The sequence below is a fragment of the Festucalex cinctus genome, chromosome 1 (genome assembly GCF_051991245.1).
Source record: "Festucalex cinctus isolate MCC-2025b chromosome 1, RoL_Fcin_1.0, whole genome shotgun sequence".
In the NCBI taxonomy this organism is placed as follows: Eukaryota; Metazoa; Chordata; class Actinopteri; order Syngnathiformes; family Syngnathidae; genus Festucalex; species Festucalex cinctus.
In genome coordinates this window covers 20,806,782-20,819,742 of record NC_135411.1, presented here as the reverse complement: position 1 = coordinate 20,819,742, position 12,961 = coordinate 20,806,782, and the positions used below count along the sequence as shown (strand labels likewise).

The following is a 12,961-nucleotide window of genomic DNA, read 5'->3' as shown; positions in this document are numbered from 1 at the left end:
GGTTGAGGGCGCCTCCATGACGAGTCCTGGCGAACTGTCACTCGTAGCCTGCCGCTGCTCAATTACAGGTGACAGCTAACAAACAAACGGCTGCCCACGCACGCGCTTCTACGACACTCCTCTGTGAACAAAGGAACCAATTGAATGGCAGCAATCGCACCGTGGCTTTGATGCATCTTCCCGCTGATGCCTCTTGACACTTGGGCTCCCATTTGCGATCCCCTCAAGGTAGTCGGAATGACGTTAGGGCGACAAAGCTAATATCGGCGCTCCGTCTGTCGTCCAGGTGAGTTAATGGAGAGTAATGTGCCACTCGCGCTGTAACTTATTGACTTCAGGAATTAACGCCATTAAAAAGTTGAAAGAAGCGACATATGAACTAACTCCCGGGGAAATGAGCGTCCGCGCCAGCCTTCGACGGAGAAGCGCCGAGGGAGGCTATTTCTTCAAGGCGGGACGATCAATGGCAATTAGATGCACGCTTGCTTCTCAGCCGACTGCTATTGATGGAAAACGACGTGAAATTTGCAAGAGCGCTTCACTTCCTGTTTAGCTGGAGGCCATCTTGTCAAACAAAAGAGGGAGTTCAAAGCGTCAGCACAAACGCCAGCACAGTGAGCGTCTGAAAGAATTAGCGCCACAAAAAGCAGTTTGACATTATCTGTTTAAGCCTGGTTTAGGGTTTCGGACTCATGTTTGAGACAAAAGTTAGGTGTTTTGAATTACAAGATAGTTTCAAGATATTGTAAGACTTTCAAATTTGTGTTTTCAACCAGTTAAAGTTAAGGTTTTCACATTATGATTTCCAATTATGGTTTCAAATTGGCTAGGGTTTCAAATTAGGGTTTAACGGAAAAGGTTGGAGTTTAAAATTAGGGTTTTGAGCCAAGTTTTGTATAGGGTTTCAAATTAGAGATAGGGTTAGTTTTTCAAATTTAGGTTCGAAGCAAAGTTTGGTATTTCAAATTAGGGTTTCAATCTTTGTTACGGTTTCAGACAAAGGTTAGGGTTTAAATTATGTATTACACATTATATTATACATACATTTGGGATTTCAAATTAAGTACTGAATCAAAGGTTAGGGTTTCAAAATTGGATGTGAAATTATTATCTCAAGCCAAGATGTGGGGCTCAAGGGGCTTTTTTTTTTTTTTTTTTTTTTTAATTAGGCTGCTATACCAGACTTAGGGTATCAAATCAAGCAAATGTTGGGGTTTCAATTTTTTGGTGTCATGACTTGAGTCATGCAGGAATAATATTTGGGTCTTGTCTCATGGTCTTGTCATGTTTGGGGTCACACCTGGGTTAAGTATGTGTAGAGTTCATGACCGTGCGCCAAAGTTCACGACCTGTTATGTGTCTGTTTAGGTACTGATGTAGCAAGTGTCTGTTTACAAAATGAGACGTCCGTGTTGTCAACCTTTAATACTTGTCTGGACCTATGTGATGTCGTTCTTTAGTCCTTTACAATTCACTGTCTGTGGGTCCAGTCTGGGAATTGTGTGTGGTTGGCCAGATTATTGTCCACTCCTGTGTACAGCGTCTCTGAGTTTCTGCCTCTCGATGTGAGTAAGTAGAGAAAATCTTATTTGTGTCTGCATTTGGGATCCAAACCTCTCAGTACACAACATTTGGTTCTTGTTTAAAAGGCAGTCAGATTAAGGTGAGAATTTTTAATTAGTATTAGTCCAAGTTACTAGGTTAGTGTTTCAAGTTAGGGTTGGGGTTTCAAGACAGGGTTAAGGTTTTGAATCAGGAGTAAATTGGGAGTTTAAATAAAGCCCACGTTAAAGTTTCAAATTTGGGCTTTAAGCCAAGGGCAAGATTTGAGGTTTCGGTGTTTCAAACATAAAACATTAAAGTTGAGCTGATAAATGAGTTTTGACATCCAAACAAGTAAAAAGTCCACCAGTGTGGCAGGCCTTCGTGTTGACTGTGCTCAATTCAGTCAAAAGACACGAGGGTGGATAGAGGGAGAAGTTCTTTCCTCTTCTCACCACTCTTCTGTCCCTGCTGTATTTCCTTGACTCACATTTTTTAGATTATTCCTGGCCAGAAGTGAAAGGAAGCACTGCGAAAGAGCCGACTGACAGTCTGCACACTCCATTACACTCAACTTGTTGAAAATGCTCGCCACGTGTCAAAGCCTGAATGCCAAAGATTCAACTTTGCATTGACATGCCAGTCAGGTCCCCCCCTGTTGGCCTGCTAGCATGCAGCTTGCTATACGTATTCGGCAGATGCTATCAGGGTTCAAATTGGGGCTTCAAGCTTTGGTTAAGCCTTTTTCTCACCGAGCGGTGCAGGTTTGCGAGGGTGCGTGCACAAAGTGAGTGTTGCTTTATCGATAGGCTACCTTCAGTGTTACAAAACATTGCAAAGACACTTGCCACACTCTCTCAAACCATCTTTATGCTCAAAAAACATTTTTCTTTCCGCAAATAAATGTTGGTGGTTTAAACAAACTGTAGTGTTTCACTCAGTATTAGGGTTTGTCATATGAAGCTAAGGTTAGCGTTTCGACACAGGATTTAAGTTGCAAATTCGGGTTTGAACCAAGTTGTTGGTTGAACGATTCGGTGAACAATTCTTTTGAACGGTTCTTTTTAATGAACTGATTTTAATGATTCATTTGATTTAAAATAACTGCAATGTCCATCACGATGGGGTATATGCCACGGAAGAGGCGGGACTTTTTTTGCACAACAGTTTGTTTCCGGTTCGGTTTGCGACGTGTGGGCTGCGTCAAAAATACTTGTGCTTCCGACTTTGTGCCCCTGGGTTAGGGTTAGGGTTCGCAACCCGGACCGGAAATAAACTGATGTGCAAAATCACGTCCCGCCTCTTCCGTGGCATACACCCCATTAAGTTATGATTTCAATTTAGGGTTGCTGGATATTGTTATGGTTTCAGATGTAGGTTTCAAGGATTTCAAGCACAGGTTAATTATGGCAAATTTTGGTTTGAAGCAAAAATTAGGGCATCCACATTGTGTTTCAAGCCAGGCTTTGTTGTGGGCTGAAGGTGATCCCAAGGCGCAGACACAAATAAGATTTTAACTATTTATTCACATCGAGAGGCAGAAACTCAGGACACAGGTGAACAATAATCCGGCAAAACACACACAATTCTCAGACCCTTAAATGGACAGTCAATCAATCTCATTGGTTATGGCTAGACATGTGAGTACTCGTACTGACATGGAATTATCTGATTGGCTGTTAACCCAGTAATTACAGATTGTTCCAGACAACAACAAACATCATATAGCATAAAAGATCCTTGACAAACATAGAGCCTAAAACCAGTTGAAACTAGATGGTTATATCACGGTTACATCAGTTCAAAACAGACACTTGACCTCCCAACTTAACCAGTCATGAACTCAAACTTAACCCAGACATGACAGGCTTTGGGTTTCAAGTAGTGATATAAAGCCAATGTTCGGGTTTTAAGACAGAAATGAAGTTTCAAATTAGTGTTTGAAGCAAACATTCAGAGTTCAAGACAGGGTTGGGGTTTGAAGACGAGACTATAGTTTCAAACAAAGGATTCAGGCCAGAGTTAGCGTTTCAGAATAGGGCTACATACAAAAGTGCACGTTTTAATTTTGGGTTTCAAGTCAAAGTGTTCCATGTATGAAGCCAATGTTAAGGTTTTAAGAAGACGCATTAGGGCTTAAAGCAAAGACTAATGCATGGTTAGTGTTTAGAATTTGGGTTTCAAACCAAAGATGGGGTCTCACAGTGGAGTTTCAACCCAATGTTAGGGTTTAAAATTTGGTTTTGCAGGGTTAGGGATTCAAATGAGCTAGGTGCCATATATGATTGGAACTTTTGAGCACAATTGATTGTTACGCGTATCTGCACCCTTTTAAAAGACACATTTATGATCTTGCATTTTAACTCCTGTTCTATACAGCAGTATGGTAAGATATGAGTTTCATTTGTTGACCATGCTTGGCACTCAAAATGGGGATATAAAATCACATTTCCACACTGAAATGAATGGAAATGTAATTAACCCGTTCGTGGCCCCCGTGAAGTGAGAAAGAAGAACTCTAATAAATTTAATTTACTATGAGTTACTATGAGTTTATTTGAGAATCTTACATGTCTCAGACTTTACTTCTCACCGTTTGCTGTAGCCAGCGTGACCCAAAGCACCACCTTGAAACCAAGGTATGATGGGCTTTCTTCTATTTTTAGTCTAAGGCCTCGAAGGTTGCGTGAACTAAACTCTAACCCCCGAGAGGAACACCCTGCTCCTGTTTAATCATCGCTTAGTAGTGAAACGTTCACATGATGAAATCCGTTTTTCCCTTGTACTTGTTTTTCTTTTCATTCTATATGGGCACCTTTTGTCCTTCCTGTACAAGTGGAAAAAAAGAAGAAAAGAAGGCAGGAGCTCCTTTCAAGCCGGTGGCCTCACAGTTATGTTCTTTTCTATTACTATGCAGCGGATGCCAAAGCCCAAATGAATCTTCGGAAGCTGAGAGAATATCATTAAGGTTGCTACGGGGGTGTGGGAACATTCTATGCGGGGGAGATGGATTTTCTGTCTTTTATGGCGGGTTCTTCTTCCACTACAGCAGTGGTTCTTAATCTTGTTGGAGGTACTGAACCTCACCTTTCCTATGAACCCCTCTTTATTCAAAAATAAAATTCAAATTTACAAATTCAAGATACAGGTGTGGGGTTCACTGATGAACAAAATGAGCAGGGTGAGTACTCTCTTCATCTTGAATTCAGAAAGAGTTGTGTTCATGTACTGTATGCCCCATCTCCATGTAGCATAAGTAAGTAGTTTTGTTGGACTTGAATTGCTTAACTTAGCATTGCAAATCATGCATTTAAGATGTTGACTACCATCACTTAACTCAACTCTAAATTGATTTAACAGTGAAAAACAACCACAGCTGTTTCTTAAGATGGAACCCAGGGGCAGCAGATATAATGAAAATAGCAGAGGCCCCAGATTTGAACCCTGTGGAACACCATCTCCACTGTTATACACGTGGATTCACTTCTTGTTTTTGCTCAACATTGTTATTATGAAGGGATTACAGTAATAAAGAAATCACATGACGCACCATCACAACAGCCACAAATCTACTATCTACTGAGTGCACCAAATTCCCTGCAGCACAGATAGGTCAAGCAATGTAGAGTGATCACCTGCAGCCAATGATGGCCTATCAACCTCTGCCGAAACCCTGAAACCTTGACTCACCAAACCCTTGAGGTTTGATCAAACCCAGGTTAGGAACCACTGCACTACAGGCTACTAGTACAGGGATGGCCAAGTTCGGTCCTCGAGAGCCACTATCCAGCTTGTTGTGCATGTCTCCCTCCTTCAGCACAGCTGAATCTAATGATCAGCTCATCAGCAAGCTTTGAAGAAGCCTGATAACGATCCTGATCATGAATCAGGTGTGTTGGTGGAGAGAAACATGCAAAACAGGCTGGATAGTGGCTCTCAAGGACCAAATTTAGCCAACACTGTACTGGTCTATTCGATAAATTGTTTGTTACTCTGGTTAATGAAGTTATTAAAAATCCTGTTGTGTTACATGAAGGTACACATTTCAAATCTAAATAGATATGTTTATATTTGTGTAAATTATGTTTTGTCATTTGTGTCTCTACGGGCGTCACCAGTAATGTGGGGTCCTTTTTTTGTTTCTCAGATCTCCGAGGTTGAAGTTGGGTTCCTGTGCATACTTCCTGGTATGAAGTCGGAAAAGTCCAACTTCCTGCCTTCCTCAATAGACTAATATCAGCAATATATGTCGGAGATGGGGCACCTCTGCCAGTGTTGCTAGACGTACAACGAGCGGGGGAGGAAAGAGTTATGTGCCTCGTGAGCAGGTGCAAATGAATGAATGTAGGCAAACACTGCGGGTGGCTGCGACACGTGAACAACTGCGCAGAAAGTTGTGTACTTGTGAATTCCCCAACTCTGACGCTTGCTTGTGCGCAGCACAAAACACATTTTGAGATATTTTCCCAGCCCTGTCTTCATAATTAGCCAACCGATGCATCCTTGGTTTAAGCTAGCAGACGGCCACAACATCCGGGTTTTCCGTGTATTCTTGGTTTATGCATACTTTCAATGGGGTACCGCACGATATACATCAACATACTTAAATAATATTCATGAGTCTAGCGAGTGGGTCAAACTCGGCGGGCCCATCATTCTAGACGGATGTAAACAGTCTACTAGCGACATGTCTACTGCGCTAAATCTACTAATTCTTTCCGAGAATGATGTCCCTGGTGCCATATTCACAGGTATATTACTCATTAGTTCACCTGAAAGCTAATGAAAATCCCATTACCCTTCACCTTAACCGGATACTTCAGAGTCGTGAAGTTCATAAGGTTAGGAGACCAGAGGAAAGTTCAAAGGAAAGAAGATGAATCAAGGTGAAATCCAGCACCAACTAAACACCACCTGCCACCCACATGGTTACAAAACCAGAATCTTACGCCAACCCCAGAAACCTCTAAATTCCAACAGATTAAGGAGATCTCAAGAGACCAGAGGAAAAACTAAAGAGAGGAAGGAGGGAAGGATAGATGAAGCAGAGTGAGGTCCACAGACACCAGCATCCACTGATTCAAAGAGCAGTGGGAGGGAGAAGCGAATTCTGTTTGAATTTCAGTCGATGATGGTGTGATGGATCTGGCATACATAAGGACCGCCACCAAAGAGGGGAGCCGTCGACCGCGGCAGAGCCGGCTTGTTTTTGACCTCCTTCCGATTCAAGCTGCTGAAGTCACGTGGCCTTGCAGTAAAAAAATAAATAACATTCGTGGAACAGCACTGATGACATTTCATGAGATCACAAGGGCATAAGAAGGACACTGTCATGTCTGGGGTCACGCCAGGGTTAAGTTGAGTTCATACCCTGTTAAGTTGGGTTCACGACCGTGAGGTCAAGTGTCTGTTTTGTACTGAAATAGCAAGTGTCTGTTTTGAACTGATGTAACCATCATCTAGTTTCAACTAGTTCTAGGCTATGTGATGTCAATCTTTAATCCTTTAGGTCTCTGGACCTATGTGATCTTGTTCTTTAGTCCTTTACTTGCTACAACCAAACAGATCGATTCACTGTCTGTAGGTGCAGTCTGAGAATTGTGTGTGTTTTGCCGGATTATTGCTTTCTGCTCTCTGTGCAACTCTTTGTTTCTTGTCTAGTCAAGTTTGTTTCATGCCTCTCGATGTGAATAAATAGTTAAAATCTTATTTGTGTCTGCGCCTTGGGATCCAACCTTGAGCACTAAACGGACACAAATGGCAATTGAGAAACAGACACAGACTCATTTTTGGAGAAAGTCCAGGTGTTTCTACTCAAGTGGCAGGTAACAAGCTTATTTACGTAACCTGCCGGTTGAGTACAAGCTAGCTAGGATGACCGTAATTTGATTTCCAAAAAAAGAGGACACATGGCTCGGCCTCGAGATACTTAATACACAGAGTTTACTCAAAGATGACACATAACTATTAATGTATTTCAACCCATGCTAAAACAATGAAAACTGGACATTTTCATGAATTTATAATCAACCCCGAACGCTTGGACCGGATGGAAAAGATGATGTTTGGTCACCCTAGTAGAAGCACCTGTGGCTAAAGCCAAACCGTGGTAGGGTTTTTAATTTGTGGACCTGGATTCTCCACCTCTGGATGTAGTCTCTCGCCACATCGTTGAAGAAAATCTCACAGTTGGAATAATTCAACATCCCCAGTTGGTGTCCGTTGGGACGAGTGCTGTAACTCTGGTAATATTTCATCAAAGCATCAACAAATGTTCCCACGCGAGGAAAAAGAACACATTTGCCCACACACACTGGCTATAAATAGCATCAACGCCAGCGTCGTCGGAGGGTGTGGGAATCCTCCTTCCTATCATTCGGAAATGGCAGCCTCACAGCACAAATCCAATGCCGTTTTTATGTAACAATCTTCATTATCATATTTGAGCTGTTTGGTGTGATACCTCTATGTTCAAATATGGTAAATTTCACAAATCGATACTATATGTCTGCTTTTACATCATGTTGTTTTTTTATTTTTATTTTTTTTACACATTATTAACCAATGTTAAGTGTTAAAAACAACTGGAGAACAAATTTATTAATGTCACGCCGCCACCGGCGTGACGGCCCATGCTTTTATCTTTGTGTTCATGTTTCCTGTATTACTTTGAAAATCCTAACTCTCCTATCACCCCAGGTCACTTACCCTTCCTGTCGCTTCATAATCACCGGTCCCCGCCCATGATAATGAACACCTGCCACCAATCAAGACAGACAATAAAAGCCACCTGCATTCTCCCCTCCGTTGCCGAAGTGTCACAGTCAGTGCATGGAAGCGTCCCACAGTCCTCGAGTCCTTGTTGTTTTGCCTTGTTTTTGTGCCTTATCCTCCACAGCGGAGCGCCCTTAGTTACCCCTTGTGCCTTGAGCCTTGTTTCCTCCCTAGCGGAGCGCCTTTTGTTGTCCCCTGTACCTTTTGCCTGTTTTTTCCTCCCCAGTGGAGCATTTTTAGTTCTCCACTTTTTGATTCCCCTTTCTCCTCTCAAGTTGAGAGTAGACAGCTGTTGGCCGGAAATAAACCTATTGCCTTTGTGGCCTACCTTTATCCTGCGTCTGAGTCCTACCTCTCCTCGTCGTGTCAATTAACGCATTTGAAAGTGCAACTTTCTGAGAGGTTAGGGCTGCCAAGACTAGTCGACTAGTCACAATGACGTCAATAATCAAAGTCGACGACAATTAATATAAATAGTTGACGAGTCATTTATGTATTTATTTATTTGCGCTCTGTTACAAAAACTCTAAATACCATGTACAGTATGTGACTCACATGGGTCATCCTCAATGGCAACAGGATTATGGATTAGTGGAGTAGTGATGGGCATTACAGTTTACAGGAATGTGCTTTTTTTTAATTTTTTTTATTAAGTCACTTTTTATATTAAACTGTAATGATTTTAATAATAATAATAATAATGATAATAATAATAATTACAGTAGACGACACCCACAGTACACAGAGAGGATAATAAATCCATTAAAGATATCCCCATCAACGTCATCTCCCCGCTGCTACAGCGCGGGGCACACCGTCATGTGCTGGTGAGTGAGAGACTGTCACTCGCTCTATTTTGTTTTTATGCGTTTGCCCCAAACCCAGTACGTGGACACCGCATTAGCCGTTAGCTTGGAGAAACACATGATAATGAAAGCTTGTCCCCGCCAACCCGGAAGTTGCTGTGAGTAGTTCCATCCTTGGCAAATCATGAATCACTCGTGGCAAGACTACAATCACTCACTCACTGAACTGGTATGGCAGTACGTTCACTCAATGAATCGTACGCGAACGGGAAATGGAGGTAGCACATTCACTCACTGACTCGTTCGCGAACCGGAAATGGCAACAGCCGCAACACTCATTCACTGAATCGTTCGTTCCTGAACCGGAAATGGCAACACGTTCACCCACTGACTCGTTCACTTACTGAACCGGAAATCGCAACACACTCATTCACTGAATCGTTCCTGAACCGGAAATGGCAACACGTTCACCCACTGACTCGTTCACTCACTGATCCGTTCACGTCTTCGCGAACGGGAAGCTTCCTCAGTGACTCCAATAGTGAGGCTGCATGTGTAGTAAAATCCCGCCCACGTCTGATGCTAGCTTCTGATTGGTCGTGAGCAATGAGCGTGGCTGTTCTCAAATGAACTGAGAAGAGAACGAATCACTTCAAGAAGTGACCCGTTCACTCGCGTTCACTGAAAAGATTCGTTCTAAAGAACGAATCGGTCGTGACCAACACAACACTATAGTGGAGTGTCATGGCTAACCTGTGTTAGCAACAGAATCTGAAACTTCAGGCGCATTTCACCCAAAATACTTAATACGAGGTAAACCTCCCTTTCATGGCACCATGGTAGTGACAAAGCAGCATTTAAAAAGGAAGCATTTTGTGAGGAGTACATAACTCACCCACGGAACGTTGGGACGATGGGGACTTCCGGGCGGGAATGTTTTGACGGACTCAAAAGTAGTTTGTCCTGTTGGCTTCCCTCACAGATATAAGTGAAGCTGATGTCAATAAAGTGCCAGCACTTGGCTCCATGGTTTGACACTGCGCCTCTGACTCTTGTCACTGCTCGCTACACCACACCCAGAGCTAGCTTACCAAAGAAGGGGGGTTTCCACCCAAGAAGCGTGGCCAATAAACTGCCTCCTTGTGAGTTCTGAAACATCTAAAATGACATTTACACGAGTTTACAATCAGGGACAAATAACTGTTAATGTCAAAGAAATAAACCAAGTTCGTATACCGTTTTCCCTTATTTTACATCCACACAGCTGTTAGGAGACATCAGAAGCCAGTGCTCGGTTGTATTTGCAATCTTAAGCTAGAGTAAGTATTTCGGAGCACTACTTCCGGTTTCTTTAAAAAATAAACTTCCAGTTTTCAAAATAAAATTTATTTTACTCAAAAGTGTAACGTGAACATATAATGATTGGAAATGAATAAAGATTATTCGTTAACCCTTTTTATGTGGGTTACACTCGCTTTCTAATTATTTCAGCTTTCTCACAACTACTACTATACTGCCGTGTTCTTGGTGCAAATCCATTGCCATGTGTGGTAAATAATGCGCAAATTTGCTCCCAGCTGTCACACTGTGAGCAGGTTTGCACTGGTATATCATCAGAGCAATATCCTTAGTGAATAGGACGTTAACAGGGAGCAAGCTGCGGGTGCATATGTGGAGCAATTTTTGTCGCTGTCAGCGGACGCAGCACATTCTTTGTGGATTTGGCCCCAATTGTTTTACAATTAAATACACAATCTGTTGTTTCCCTGCTGAAGTAATGATGTTTTTTTTTTTTTTTTTATTTACGGTCCACCATCTGCTAAATACTTAAATACGGTGCTGAATAAATGTGACAGACCAGCAGCAGAAATGAAAAGAAAGAGTCTGCATTAACATACTCCATGATGGAGACAAATGTGATGGTGGTTTGGGTTTCAAATTCAGGTTTCAAGACAGGGTTAGGGTCTCAAATGTGGGTTTCAAGACAGAGTAAGGATTTCAAATTGGGTTTTGAAGCAAAGATTAGAGGTTTACATTCGAGTTTCATGCCAGGTTTAGGGTTTAAATTTAGGTTTAACAAGCATAGTGTGAGATTTAATGCCTGAGTTAGAGTTTAAAATTAAGTTTCAAGTAGGGTTTGGGATTGGAATTATGCATGAGGATTTAAATCAAAGGTTAAGGTTTAAAATTAGAGCATTGAGACAAAACTAGAGTTTCAAATTAGGATTTGTAGCCTGTGTTTGTCTTTCAAGCCAGGATTATAGTTTACAATTAGATTTACATGGGCATGGGTTGGTAATCAAGCAATGTTTGGGGTTCAAAATTTGGGTTCTAAGCCTGTGTTCGGGTTTCAATCCAGGGTCAGAGTTTCAAATTAGGGCTAGAAATAAACTAATTAACCGGCCAATTATATCAACTGAGAGTGGGCCATTTTTAAAAACATTAATGGTGTCAGTGTTTTGCATCTACTGTATATATTTTTGACAGGATTTATATTCACTGCGATTGGCTGGCAACCAGTTCAGGATGCACCCCGCCTACTGCCTGAAGCCGGCTGGGATATGCTCCAGCACCCCCGCGACCCTTGCGAGGAATAAAGCGGTGAAGAAAATGGTTGGATGGATGGATTTATATTCATGCTTAGAGTGCATTATTAGTGTAAATTTGGCTACTGTTTTAGATAAAGATGAGGTCGTGATATGAGAAAGGTGACTCTTATTTTGAAGACATCACTTCATGGCAAAGAAGACAATAGAGTAGAAGAAATGTGATTTAATGTCTAATGGCATCATGCATAAATCGTGTTTTGCCAGTAAGGTTTGAAATACCCTACAAGTTTGAAAGTGAAATGACTTTGGATTGCAAGCAAGGGGTTTGACATTAAAATTAGCCAAGTTTAGAGTTTCAAGTTTGGGTTTGAAGGAAGAAAAGGTGAGCTTTTTAAAGGGGTTTTTAATGCCAGGTTTGCGGTCTTAAATTTGGGTTCAAGCCAGAGTTAAGGGTTTAAAATAGGGGTATGAGGCTAAAGATAGGCTTTCAAATTAGGGTCTCAAGCCTGTGGCAGGGTTTCGGTGTTAGTGTTACAAGTTACTGTTTGAGGTAAACAATTGTGTTTGAAGTCCGGGATTACAATTAATACTTCAAGCATTGTTTGGGATTTCAAGCCAGGGTTGAGATCTTCCCACGTGAATCTCCTGAGTGAGAGAGAATGACACACACACACACACACACACACACATACACACATGCCCACAGACAGAGACAGGACAGACAAGAGAGTGAGAAAGAGCTCAAGGGCACTTGAAGGTTGAGAAATGATTAGTGTCACTTTTTCACATCTTGTGATGAGCCATACATCTTCACCTGTACTGTGGTTAAAAATAGTTTTTTGCCTCTACTCCCACGGGTTGAGGGACATTTTTTTCAAAGTCAGATCGGCTAGGTTTATCTTGATGGATGGATGGATGGATGGTTGGATGGTTGGTTGGTTGGTTGGTTGGTTGGTTGGTTGGTTGGTTGGATGGATGGATGGATGGATGGATGGATGGATGAATGGATGGATGAATGGATGGATGGATGGATGGATGGTTGGATGGTTGGTTGGTTGGTTGGTTGGTTGGTTGGTTGGTTGGTTGGTTGGATGGATGGATGGATGGATGGATGGATGGATGAATGGATGGATGAATGGATGGATGGATGGATGGATGGATGGATGGATGGATGGATGGATGGTTGGTTGGTTGGTTGGTTGGTTGGTTGGTTGGTTGGTTGGTTGGATGGATGGTTGGTTGGATGGTTGGTTGGATAGATGGATGGATGGTTGGTGGATGGATGGATGG

The 12,961-nt window shown here is 42.1% G+C and overlaps 1 long non-coding RNA gene across 1 annotated transcript; it reads left to right on the top strand.

The window, feature by feature from the left end:
* Positions 1 to 1,163: 1,163 nt before the first annotated feature.
* Positions 1,164 to 7,213, top strand: LOC144019422 (uncharacterized). The gene is made up of 3 exons (XR_013283664.1): positions 1,164 to 5,260; positions 5,690 to 6,428; positions 6,523 to 7,213. It is a non-coding gene; the product is annotated as an uncharacterized LOC144019422 (long non-coding RNA).
* Positions 7,214 to 12,961: the final 5,748 nt, after the last annotated feature.